Genomic DNA, 13,618 nt, shown 5'->3' with positions numbered 1-13,618 from the left:
TATGCTGGATGATATCTGTGTAGGTGACTGACACTTTGAGACTGTGAGGCTGCCAAACCTGCCTGTTTCCCATCGCGAAAAGATGTTGCACGTTTTTTCAACTGTTGAGGGTAATACCAAACCTATGCTGCTGGTATCTTTCATAGTTTTGTTTGCTTGTTTTGAATGTCTTAGCATCTGTCTTGAATTCCTACTATATAATCACCACCATATTATCAGTATACTTAACAAAAACATATGAGATATGGTTCTTATTCTTTACAATGTTATCTAAGTCCCTGGAACAAAAGTTTCCCTTCTTTGCTGTTTGCCTCTGTGCTTGCCCTCTGACTTGCTTCAGCCAAGGTGACGTTACCATATGTTATGCAAAGGCTTAAAATGTACTTGTAAAGTGGGCTTTTCTCTTGTACCATGAGAACATGTTTCAGATAGACACAAGAAACAGATCATAACTCCCCACACCACCAACACAAGGCAGAGACACGCCAGGTGAACTAACACGTATAAGAGAGAAGTAAATGCTTGTTATTTTAGGCCACTGAGATTTTTGAAGCTGTATGTTAGGCAGCAATAGGAGACTAGTTAACTAGTGCAGACAGAAGATCTGGCCCTGATAACATCTCCAAGGTCATTTCTGAACTCCTCTTACCCCTCAGGAGCCATGGAGCTGCAGTGGTTAAGAGCTCAGCTGCTAACCAAAAAGTCAGCATTTTAAATTCACCAACTGCTCCTTGGAAACCCTATCCTGCAGTTCTACTCTGCCTTACAGGGTCACTATGAGTTGAAATTGACTGTACTGTAACAGGTTTGGTTTGGGGCCTACCCTTCAATGTTTCAGGTACTCTTACATTCTTTCATCTCTCAAGCACACTAAATTTTTTCTCATTTATGACCCTTGGGCAAGCTGTTCATTCGGCCTGTATTTTTCTTTCCCATGGTTTGCCTTGTAGCTCCTTCTCATACTTCGTATTTCAGCTTAACCATTACCTACTCATTGAGGCCTTCTCTATCCACATGTCTAAATATTCCAGCTCCAGTTGTCATCGAGTTGATTCCTATTCATGGTGACTCCATGTGTGTCAGAGCAGAACTATGCTGGGTTTTCAATAACTGACTTTTTGGAAATAGTTTGTCAGGTTCTTTTCCAAGGTATCTCTGGGTGGATTCAAACCTCCACCCTTTGGGTTAATAGTGAGCATGTTCACCATTTGTGCCACCCAGGTACTATCTAAATATAGATCCCCCCCACCTTTCTCTGTAAGCCTGTGTCATAGTCATGGTTAATCATCTTAAAGGTGCTTATCACATTTTTTAATTATCTATCTGTTTTCTTGCCCATTGTCTGTCTTTACAGCTCATTCCTAAGGGCAGGGAATAAGTCAGTATTTTTTCCTCAGTAAAAATGCAGTGTGTCCCAGAGTGCCTATCCAATAAATAACTATATGAATAAATAAATCCCAAATACTAATATCAAAAGCCACAACAGAAACCACATGAATACCACACACATTTGGTCAAGCCTCTAATAATAAGATATGTTCTCTTTGTATAGAAGCCTATGTTCTTTTTTTCTACTTTGAATACACTTATATTTTATTCTTTTCAAAGTATAATTTATGAAATAAGTATCTCTAATATGAGGTCATTCCAAGTCAGAGCTTTGAAGGGTCGTCAGATGCTCCCTGCCCGCCATACCACCACGTTCTGCCCAGAACCTATCATTTTAGTGTTTTCTAGGTCACTGAATAAGAAAACCAAGATTTAACAGTAGGAATATATTCATGTTCATCATATCCTTGTTATAACTGATGCATTTAAATACGATTTTTTTTTTTTTTTAATTTTTCCCCGCTTGACACTTCATTCTATGGTTTGCGGATATAACTGGATAACATACATCATCCTGGGATTTGTTTCTTCCAAACCATTTGGCTTTAATAGAGTATTCAAAAAAAAAGTACAGGAAAAACTTGCTATTTTTTCCTTCACATTTTTATTCCATTTTCCTTTCAGTCAACATAAAACTTTTTTTTCTAAGTTTATTTGCTGGCTATAAGCATAGATTCTTACAAAAGTACATGGATATATAAATACATATAATATCTACAACTATTTATAGTGTAGCAAAGAATTTTACCTAAAGATGAGCCAATATTTATGTATTTATCATCTTTTTATCATCAGCCCACCTCTATCCAAAGCACTGAGTATACTTTTTAAATGTGATAATTTGTTTTTCAGGAGTTATTTTTCTGAATCAGCTTCTACAAGAAAGAAAAGCTAATAAGCTCAAAGATTCACATTGTAAGATGACACAAACTACACAGTAACAAGTGTGCATTAGTTATTCTGTAATTTATATTTGGAATTGGAGCGATAATTTGCAAACACCTCATAATAAATTCTAAGCTAAAAGAAACACTCGACAAATTTTTCTCTCACTTTCTTTTTTGTGGAATGCAGATGTTTGGTTTTAAATTGTCACATTTTCATACTTCCTTCTGTACTACTTTCGTTGTTTGATACTGTTCCAACAACAAAACAAAAAGCAAACAAATTAAAATTCATGGTTGCAAAATGGATTTTGCAAAGACATTCATTATTCTTCCTTTTTTTAACCTTCCCCCAAGTTTTGCTTATCCAATTAATACATTTTAAAATAATTTTAATCTATCTTAAAGTGACTAAACATTAGGTACATGAGTTTTATAAGCTCCAACTTATCTCCTGAGATTTAATACCAACTCCCTGCCACTATTTGACAGTCATAATATCCAAAACCTAGCTAAAAATTACTTTTCCAAACAATCTTTACCCCAGTTCCCTATTTCTGTCTTAAATATACCAGTGTATTAGGAACCAGAGCTTAAATTTACATAGTTACCAAAACTCTACACCCAATCACTCACTGAGCCCTTCAGATTCTCTTCACCAAACGCTTTCCCATTACTCTAGTCCAATAACTATCAATTGAACCATTGCAATAGCTCATTCTCTCTCCAACCTTTCAAGTCCGTTTTATATATGTCACAGGCTTCAGCTCTAAAAGACCAAATCTAGTCATATCATTTTCTTGTTCAAAAACTTCTACGAATCCCCTATTTTCTATGAAATCAGGTACAGATTCAGTCTGGCACTGGAGACATTTCCTCCTCAGATCCCTACACTGTTTTTCAATTTCCACCCACCCCCTTCATGAAATCTCCCCATTTCTCAAATGTGCTTATCCTTGTCTCATTGCTTTTGATGTTGTTGTTCTCCTGTCAGCTTTGACTCATGGTAACCCCATGTGTAATGGTTCCTCTAGGCTTAAATAATCCCCCTGTCTTGAATATTTTACTCTGTTTTTCCCCTGGAGATAATCTATTCGTGTTTTCAGGATACCGTCGCACTCATTTTATTTCTGCGAAGTAAGTACCAGTTCCCTTTAGTCCCTATAAGGGAGAATGTTTTGTCCTCTTTCATTACACTGCTAAAATAACTTCGTTAAATTTTAGATCTAACAATGTCATGGCCAGAGGAAAATGGAATATATTAATTGAATTGGACTAACAGATGTCCCTGAGCTAGATAGAAACTGAGAGTCCCAAATTGCTTAGAGGATCAGAGGATATTATATAGCATACTTTCATGTGTTGATTGTATTGGGTGCTCAGAATAACCCTAAAAGAAAAAAAAAAGACTACTCATTGAAACAGTGGGCAGAAAAAAAAAAAAAGATCAATTTCCTGTCCTGTGCACTTTCTCATCACTGGTGCCAGTGCAAGATACAGTCATGGGCCAGGCACTCCCTTGAAATCAATGTAACTGGCAAGGATTATGGAACTAGTGACGACTCTTAGAACATTCTGGACATTATTGGGTGTATCTCTGAGCTTTTGTTCCATAACAAACCATCTTATAACTTAATGGTTTAATATCACAAATATTCATTTAGCTCATGACTCTGTAGAATGAAAATTTGGACTGGGTTCAGCCGGATAGTTCTGGTCTCAGCATCTGCCAGTTTGGCTGGGTGCTGACTGGTCCAGGCAGCCTCAACTAGTGACTTATTTTTTATCCACATGTTATCCCATATCTCATCATGCTAGAACGGGTCCTAACATAGCAGTTGAGCAGGGTTACAAGAAAGCAAGCAGAAATATCCAGTGCCTCTTAAGGCTTAGACTCAGAACTCACACACCATGGCTTCTGCACTTTATTCATGGGAGATGTTACAAGGTCACTTTGCAAATGGGTGTGGGCTACCACATGGGGTTCTCAGATTCAATCAGTTTTTCAATAACTGAACAAACAAGAGATGCCCTGCGATATTTGTTTCTTCTCATAGAGCTGTCCTGGCTCAGCCCCAACTATCAGAAGTAGGACCTGATCCCTACTAATCTATCTCCTCCAATGCTTTAATATGAGTGTGTGTGCATATGTGTGTGTGGGGGTGGTGGTGGTTACTTTAACTGGTCTTCTTATACCTTAAACTTGTTGAGATAGATGAGCTTCTTTATCAATGAACCAACTACTTTATCTTATTTACAGGGAAAAAAAAAATAATGAAACAGAATATTTGATGATGAATATAAAATTATCTTTACTTCATCAAATCAAATGATTAGCAATCAAAACATATTTTTTCTTCTTTTTTTTAATTTTTATTGTGCTTTAAGTGAAAGTTTACAAATCAAGTCAGTCTCTCACACAAAAACTTATATACACCTTGCTGCGTACTCCCAATTGCTCTCCCTCTAATGAGACAGCCCGTTCCCTCCCTCCACTTCTCTTTTTGTGTCCATTTCGCCAGCTTCTACCCCCTCTACCCTCTCATCTCCCCTCCAGGCAGGAGATGCCAACATAGTCTCAAGTGTCCACCTGATCCAAGAAGCTCACTCCTTACCAGCATCCCTCTCCATCCCTTTGTCCAGTCCAATCCCTGTCTGAAGAGTTGGTTTTTGGAATGGTTCCTGTCCTGGACCAACAGAAGGCCTGGGGGCCATGACCACCGGGGTCCTTCTAGTCTGAGTCAGACCATTAAGTCTGGTTGTTTTACGAGAATTTGGGGTCTGCATCCCACTTCTCTCCTGCTCCATCAGGGGTTCTCTGTTTGGTTCCTTGTCAGGGCGCTCATTGGTTGTAGCCAGGCACCATCTAGTTCTTCTGGTCTCAGACTGATGTAGTGTCTGGTTTATGTGGCACTTTTTGTCTCTTGGAGTTGTAATTACCTTGTGTCATTGGTGTTCTTCATTCTCCTTTGATCCAGGTAGGTTGAGGTGAATTGATGCATCTTAGATGGCCACTTACTAGAGTTTAAGACCCCAGACACCACTCTCCAAAGTGGGATGCAGAATGTTTTCTTAATAGATTTTATTATGCCATTTGACTTAGAAGTCCCCTGAAACCATGGTCCCCAAACCCTGCCATTGTTACGCTGGCCTTCCAAGCATTCAGTTTATTCAGGAAACTTCTTTGTTTCTGACCTCGCCTGTATTGGGTGTTGTCTTTATCTTCACCTAAAATAGTTCTTATCTACTAATTAGTGAATACCTCTCTCCCACTGGCTCTCCCTCCACCTTCTTGTAACCATCAAAGAATGTTTTATTCTCCATTTAAACTTTTTCTCGAGTTCTTATAATAGTGGTCTTACACAATATTTGTCCTTTTGCAACGAATTTCACTCAGCATAATGCCTTCCAGATTCCTCTATGTTATGAAATGTTTCACAGATTCATCGTTGTTCTTTATAGATGCATAGTATTCCATTGTGTGAATATACCATAATTTATTTAACCATTCTTCCATTAATGGGCACTTTGGTTGCTTCCAACTTTTTGCTATTGTAAACAGTGCTGCAATAAACATGGGTGTGCATGTATCTGTTCTTTTAAAGGCTCTTATTTCTCTAGGATATATTCCAAGGAGGTGGATTGCTGGATCATATGGTAGATCTATTTCTAGCTTTTTAAAGATGGGCCAAATCGATTTCCAAAGTGGTTGTACCATTTGACATTCCCACCAGCAGTGTATAAGTGTTCCAATCTCTCCACAGCCTCTCCAACATTTATTATTTTGGATTAATGCCAGCCTTGTTAAAAAAAAAAAAAAATTTTTTTTTTTTTTTGTTGGAGTGAGATGAAACCTCATTGTAGTTTTGATCTGCATTTCTCTAATGTTTTTAATGGCTAATGATCGTGAGCATTTCTTCATGTATTTATTAGCTACCTGAATGTTTTCTTTAGTGAAGTGTCTGTTCATATCTTTTGCCCATTTTTTAGCTGGGTTATTTTCTTTTTGTAATTGAGTTTTTGCAGTATCATGTAGATTTTAGAGATCAGGTGCTGATTGGAAATGCCATAGTTTGATTTTTAGGAGCTCCCAGTTATCTAATTTTTCTTCTGCATTGTTAGTAATATTTTGAATACTGTTTTTTTTTTTTTTTTATGTATTAGGACTCCTAACGTTGTCCCTATTTTTTCTTCCATGATCTTTATCATTTTAGATTTAAGTCTTTGATTCATTTGGAGCTCATTTTTGTGTACAAAGTGTGTTATGGGTCTTGTTTCATTTTTTTGCAGACGAATATCCAGTTACGCCAGCACCATTTGTTAAAAAGACTGCCTTTGCCCATTTAACTGTTATGGGGCCTTTGTCAAATATCAACTGCTCACATATGGATGGATTTATGTCTGGATTCACAGTTCTGTTCCATTGGTCTATGTATCTGTTGTACCAGTACCAGGCTGTTCAAAACATATTTAATATTATTATTATTTTCTTCTTTTCCCCAAGGTATACAATTCTAGCAATCAATATATTTTTAGAAAATTCCCCACACTGATGGGTCTGGGGAGACCCAACTTGCAAGGCTGAGTTGGGAAAGGGAATAGTATAAACAGCATCTGGGAGACTCAGTTGGTCTCTTAATTGTATGCAAGAACTGAGCCATTCAAACATGAGGCAAAGAGGAGACTAATAATTCTAGAGGGTATAGAAAAATGTCCAGGCAAGTGAAATGTAATACAGAAGAAGTTCTGGGTTAAGATATTGTGTTACCTCAGGAAAAAGTGTTGCTTATTGCTTCAGTTCTGATTATTTAACCAGCGTGTTATGACATGGATCATTTGTGAAATCTGAGAGACTCAACTGGTCTCTTAATTGTGTGCAAAAACTGAAGCAGAAGGTAAAGGTTAAGAGGGTAATTGGAAACTGCATATAAGAGTTCATTTCTGTAGACACTCCGTTAACAATAAGAAGAAAACTGAAACTATCGAAACTCAGAGAGATTCCAAACTTTTCTTCTTGTGGCAAAACCTCACTTTCCCATCCATATCTTCTTTTAATACTGGGGTGTACTAAAACTTTTCCATTCTCTTTTCAGCATTCAACCATGTTATTATCCTGATAAAATACATGGAAGAAAATAAAAAGGGGAGATATTAGGAATGAGTGGTAATGACTAGAAAGGTATCGGCATGAGTAACCACAAAGTACTGGTATAATCCCTGGACAAACTAAACAAAAAAGTTATGAATTGTTATTGCAGCGATGAAGGAAGTGTGGCCAGGATGGAAAGCAAAGAGAAGGAAGAAGTGGTGGAAATGAAAAAAATGTAGAAAGCAAGTATTCAGATTAAGGTCTGAAATTGACAAGAGCTGATAGGAATCAGGGTCATAGCTTTTATTTTTTTTTTTTCCATAAAAAGTGACTTTTCACCAGAAATGATGCTGTCATTATCAATGCCATCTTTCAACTTGATAGGCACTGACACTTTTTAACCTTGTCCTCCCCCAATGTCTATGTATATTTGGCCCAGGGCAGGGATAAAATCCTCACTGTTATGACGTGACCTAATATTCATTATTGAAAAAATAATCTAGAAAATGTTAAGTCACATCATTTCCAAATGACTACGGTTTTACTTCTCTGTGCTGTGTATCTGGAAGAGGCATTCACCCATTTATCCAATTATATTTGCATATATCTGACAACCATTATGGATCTCCAACATATTCCAGGATCTATGTACACAGATGTTCTTAATATAACTTCCAGGGAATCAGATATTTTTAGTTTTTTTTTTAAATTTTATTTTGTCTCTGACAACTGGCCACATTTATGATTTTAATGTCAACATAGAATTGTGCTGGGATTTACTAAGCTTCTTGAAAATTGAAGCAATATTGTGGTTCGTTTTGGACAGATTCTAAGAAAATAAACAAATCTGGAAGGATTTATGCTCAACAAGGGTTTTGTAAACTTCGTCTGAAATGTATTGTAAGGAATATCCGATTATCTTATAACAAAAAAGGTGGGGGGGGATTATCTTACAAACTTTCTCAATAAGATCCTAAGAAACTGCATCTCTGTTTTGGAAACCATCATAAGTTAGGCCTCATGTTACTTCAAGGAGATGGACCGACGTGTCCTTCAAAATTGGGTACTAATACCAAAATGTGTTTTCTGAATCCTGAAAATAGTCATTTAGTTAACGTATGTTATAAAGATTTTTGTTCTTAAGTGTGCCTTGTATTAACTAGAAGGATAACTCTGTTGTTAGGTGTCACGCCATGTGACTGAGTAGAACTCCAATCTTTTGTAGGCGGTAGTCTTTATGGGAGCACATTGTTGGCTCTTTCTCCCTGCAGCCACTGGGTGGGTTAGCAGCCAAGGACTTAACTGTTGCACCACCAGGGCTCCTTAGCAGTTAAAATATGTTAACACATAGTTAACATATATGTTCTCTAATGTAGTGAAAAAGAAAAACAAATAAACATGAGATGAGATACTTGGTAGTTTGTATAGACCAAAACTATGTATTCAAAAAGGGTCAGAATTATTAGCAGTTATGATTCAACTATATGGCATTCAGAAAAAGGCAAAACTACAGAAGCCGAAAAAGATCAATGGTTGTCAGGGATTTGGCAGTGGAGATAAGATTTTGGGGGCAGAGAAAATATTCTGTATGATACTGTAGTGGTAAACATGCAACACTATGCATTCGTCACAACCCATAAAATTGTACAACGCAATGAGTGAACCCTAATGAAAACTGTGGACTAATGCATCAATATTTGTTCCTCAATTGCAACAAATGTACCACACCAATGCAATGTGTTAACAGTAGGGGAAACTATGGATTAGGAGAGGGCAGAGGGAATATATGGGATCTCCCTTTACTCTCTGCTAATTTTTTTTCTGTAAAACCTAAAACCTCTCTAAAATAAAGTCTATTAATTAGAAAATTTGCTACCAGATACATGTGTTGTGATGCTTTAGCATATCACTGATATATTGGGGTTGATTTTATGGATGAGCACCTGCCATGGTTGCCAATGAAAGATGCTTCTATAACACCTTCAGAGACACGCCGAAGAATTCAAAGAACCACTGAACTGATCAATAATTTTATATCCATGCATTTACCCCAAAGCCCAGGGGTAAGAAACCAATTCTGATTTTGGTTAAATTACATATGTCAGTAAATATGCCTTAATAACACAAAATGCAAAAAAGATATAACCAATTTCAGATTCATTTCATGTAGATAAAGAAACAAACGAACAAAGAAAACGTGTTGCTTTCGAGGAAATTCTGACTCATAGCGACCCTATTGGACACAGTAGAACTGCCTGTAGGGTTTCTAAGGCTGTAATATTTTCAGAAGCAGACTGTCATATCTTTCTCCTACGGAGCAGCTGGTGGGTTTCAGTGGCTGACCTTTCAGTTAGCAACTGAAGGCTAAACCACTGTGCCACCAAGTCTCCTTTCCATACAGATTAAAAAAAAAAAAAAAATGCTGTCAAGTCAATTCTGATTCATAGTGACCCTATAGGACACAAAACAACTGCACCATAGGGTTTCCAAGAAGTGGCTGGTGGATATGAACTGCACACCTTTTGGTTAACAATTAGGGCTCCTAATATAGATAAAAAAAAAAAAAAAAAAAAGATAGCAAATTAAAAACAAAGATTCTTTCTATTAATCACAACTTATATTAATTGATTATACTTACTTGAATAGGTAATTCAAAGCAAAAAATAAGGGCCTAGTGCTCATGGTCAGTCGATATTATTGGCTTAATGAATGAGCCCTGTTTAATTATTTAAAAAAAAAAAAAAAAGTTGCCTTGGAGTTGATTCCAACTCATAGTGACCCTATAGGACACAGTAGAAACTGTCCCAAGAGTTTATAAATTCTTTTCTTCATGTGAACAAAGTTTGAGTATTTAGATTGTGTACCTTTTTGTGTTAAATAGAATTTGTCGGACATTTCTATTATTTCGTTCACACAAAACTAAACTTTTTTAAATTGAAATCTACACTAGAAGGTGAATTGATTTAGCCATCCTTTCTGCCTCACCGTGACTTGGACATAGCAATAACTCTGCCCTATCTCAGTCAAAAAGTCTGTAGTGGAGCAGTGGCACATCATAAATCTAGACCCATGAAAGTGTTTTTTGTAAAGAAGAAATGACACATATTTAGCCAAGTCTTGTTACAATCTTCAAACTGTCATCTCTGTCGCAGATATAGCCATTGAAGGGAGCAGAGCCACCCTGTTCTTCTTTTTCATCCTCATCATAATAACAGCACTGAAAATATACAGGATATTTAGAATTTTAGGTTTAAAGCTTTTTATCAATGTCTTTTATGCTTTTGCCTTAATTTTTGAATACCATTTTAAAATCCAATAGTGATGTCGAATAAAATTATTCTCTATTTTAAGAATAGAAACTACATAAGTAAGGAGACTGTGTCTTAAACATGGTAAGGTTAAATTTGGTAAGGTTTTCTTCCAAGGGTCAGGGAAGCTTGCACTGATGTGTTAATTTAAGGAAGCAACCTAGCTTGGAATTTATAAAAATGCAGACATCTTATGAAAAAAAGCATATTCTTCTTGAAAAGGATAATAATTAAAGATGGAGTAATTTTTCTATTGAAGAAGAGTTCAGTCAAAACTGGAGGATACAATTTGGATACCTTCTTAATTATTCTTTTTCAGAGCTATATGAATTGTAAGTTACTCATTTGGATAACTCAATTAGAAGTGCTTGCTGATATCATAAATCTCTTCATTTTAAGTGAATCATTAATTTTATGACAAAATTAACCCAACATCATTAAAGCAACAGGCAATACTTGACAGGTTTTTTTTTTTTTTTTCTTAAACAGTCCTAGTCGATATTTGATTGGGTCCACAAACAATTTTAATGGTTCACTAGGTTTTAACCTTGAGCCCACTAAAGCTGATAGGACCCTGTGATCGGCAGTGACATTATCATTGCTTATTGCCCTTTGGATACAGTCAATGAACAGCCCAGCCAGCTACAGTACGTGAAACCCTTCCTTGCCACACAAAACCATACTTGATATGCTCATCTAATGAGGGAAGATTGCTTTCAGCTTTCTGCTTGCGCTGTTCTGAAACCTTGCATATTTAATTGTGATTGAGAGTCAAGTAACTTCTACAGGGTATGTATTTTAATTAGCCATCAAATGAATAGGAAGGTTGTTTGTCTAGATTTTCTTTCTTCTTACTAATTAATTGGGAGTCAAGAGTCAGGATCTTGTCTTGCAGAGTCCATTGAAGACATTCATTTCAAATATTTATATACCACCACTTATAAGCATGGAACTCAGAGTTCATTTTATATACACTAATTTAGGCCAAAAAATGAGCATTTATATGAATGTGCAGGCATAGTGTTCCAAGTAATAATGACGGTAAAGTAAATATTCAAAAAGATTCATATTCTTAGTTACAGTCTTTAAGGTGAATAAAAGTGTGTTATTAGAAAAAAATTCAGTAGCAGGCTGGAGAACAAACTGTAGGCAATGATTATATCTGAATTTAATTTGAACATAACTTATATAAAAAATAAAGGACAGTTAGTTCAAGGTTGGAAGATTTCATAGAGCATAAATGAAATGGACAATTAAAGCAGTATTCTGAACAACTCTACCCCATATGCTTTTGGATTCAAGTGTTCAAAATGAAAACATTTGGGTAAAACCCATTCTGATAACTGTTTTAGTTCTACACTTTGTCTCATACCTGGAGTTATATGCACTATCCACTGCCATCCAGTTGATTCCAACTCATAGCAACCCCATAGGGCTTCCAGGGTTGTAAATCTGTACAGAAGCAGACTGCCACATCTTTCTCCCCCGAGCTGCTGGTGGTTTCAAACCACTGATCTTTCTGTTAGCAGTTGATTTAGCTTTAACCACTGTGCCACCAAGGCATATTACCTGGACTTATAACTTTATGTAAATAGTTTTTTTTTGCAAGAATCAGTCTTGCAAATAATGTAAAAAATCATAAAATTATAAATACAGATACTTGACCTATACGAGTTGTGTTTATCACGCCTCTTTCAATAAACATACAGTGGTCCTTCCCATGCCACTGTGTAATTCTGCAAAATGTGAAGATGATAAAGGTCTCTGAAAGAAAGTAAACATAGCTCTGGGTTCAACAATAAGCGTATACTGCTGTTGTTCTCTCGTAAAAGCGAACTTTTGATCCTCCTAATTGATGGGATTGAAAGGAATGCATTTTCTAGCTCAACAGCTGCAAAATAAGTGCCAGTGCCTATGCTAGTCATTCCAGTGGAGATGCCATTTAAGGTTAGAATTTGCTTAAATCTGTAGTAGTCCACTCTCATCTGCCACAATACATCTAATTTTTAAAAAATGGTTTAAGGTGGGAAAAATCACCACATCTTTAAATATTTGATAGTTGCATTAGTCTCTGTAATTTTTCCAGATATTTGTTATTGCTTCTGATTTACTCTTTTGGCCAGGAGGAGGAGTAGTTTCAAGAGATCCCACATAAGTATCCTTATTGTAATCACTTTTCCTACACAAATCAAACATGTTAGAGCCCTATCAGATGCTAAGTACATAAGTCCAATTATGCATTTAGGGACCAAGGAATAACTATTGGGTGGATCCCTAAGTATATCAGATCTATTGTGAGATAAATTCTAGACAGGATTTTATTACCTGGTCTCCATAACCTCCCATTAAATAGGGGACATGATAGCGTGTTATCCTCTCCAGTTTGGATACTCTATCCCACAGGCTTAAGAGTTTGGAATAGTCTTTTTTTTTTTTGCGTAAAAATGTAATAACTTGGTGGTGGTTGTGAGTTAATATTTAAATACTTTATCTGTTTATTTCCAATTTCTTTTCTTATTTTACTTTTCTTAATTGTACTTTAGAGGAAGGTTTACAGAACAAACTAGCTTCTCATTAAACAGTTAGTACACATATTGTTTTGTGACATTGGTTTCCAAACCCATGCCATGTCAACGCTCTCCCTTCTCAACATTGGATTCCCAATTACCAGCTTTTCGGTCACCTCCTGCCTTCTAGTACTTGACGCTGGGCTTATGTGCCCCTTTAGTCTCATTTTTTTTATGGGCCTATCCAACCTTTGGCAATCAGGAGTGACTTCATCACTGAGCTAAAAGGCTGTCCGGGGGCCTTACTTTCAGGGTTTCTCCAGCCTCTGTCAGTCCATAAATTCTGAACTTTGTTTTTATGAGTTAGAATTTTGTTCTACACTTTTCTCCAGCTCTGTCTGGGACCCTACACTGTGACCCCTGTCAGAGCAGTCAGGGTGG

Source organism: Loxodonta africana, chromosome 6 (assembly GCF_030014295.1).
Source record: "Loxodonta africana isolate mLoxAfr1 chromosome 6, mLoxAfr1.hap2, whole genome shotgun sequence".
NCBI classification, from domain to species: Eukaryota; Metazoa; Chordata; class Mammalia; order Proboscidea; family Elephantidae; genus Loxodonta; species Loxodonta africana.
The sequence above is the reverse complement of the archived record's forward strand: the minus strand, read 5'-3'. Positions refer to the sequence as shown.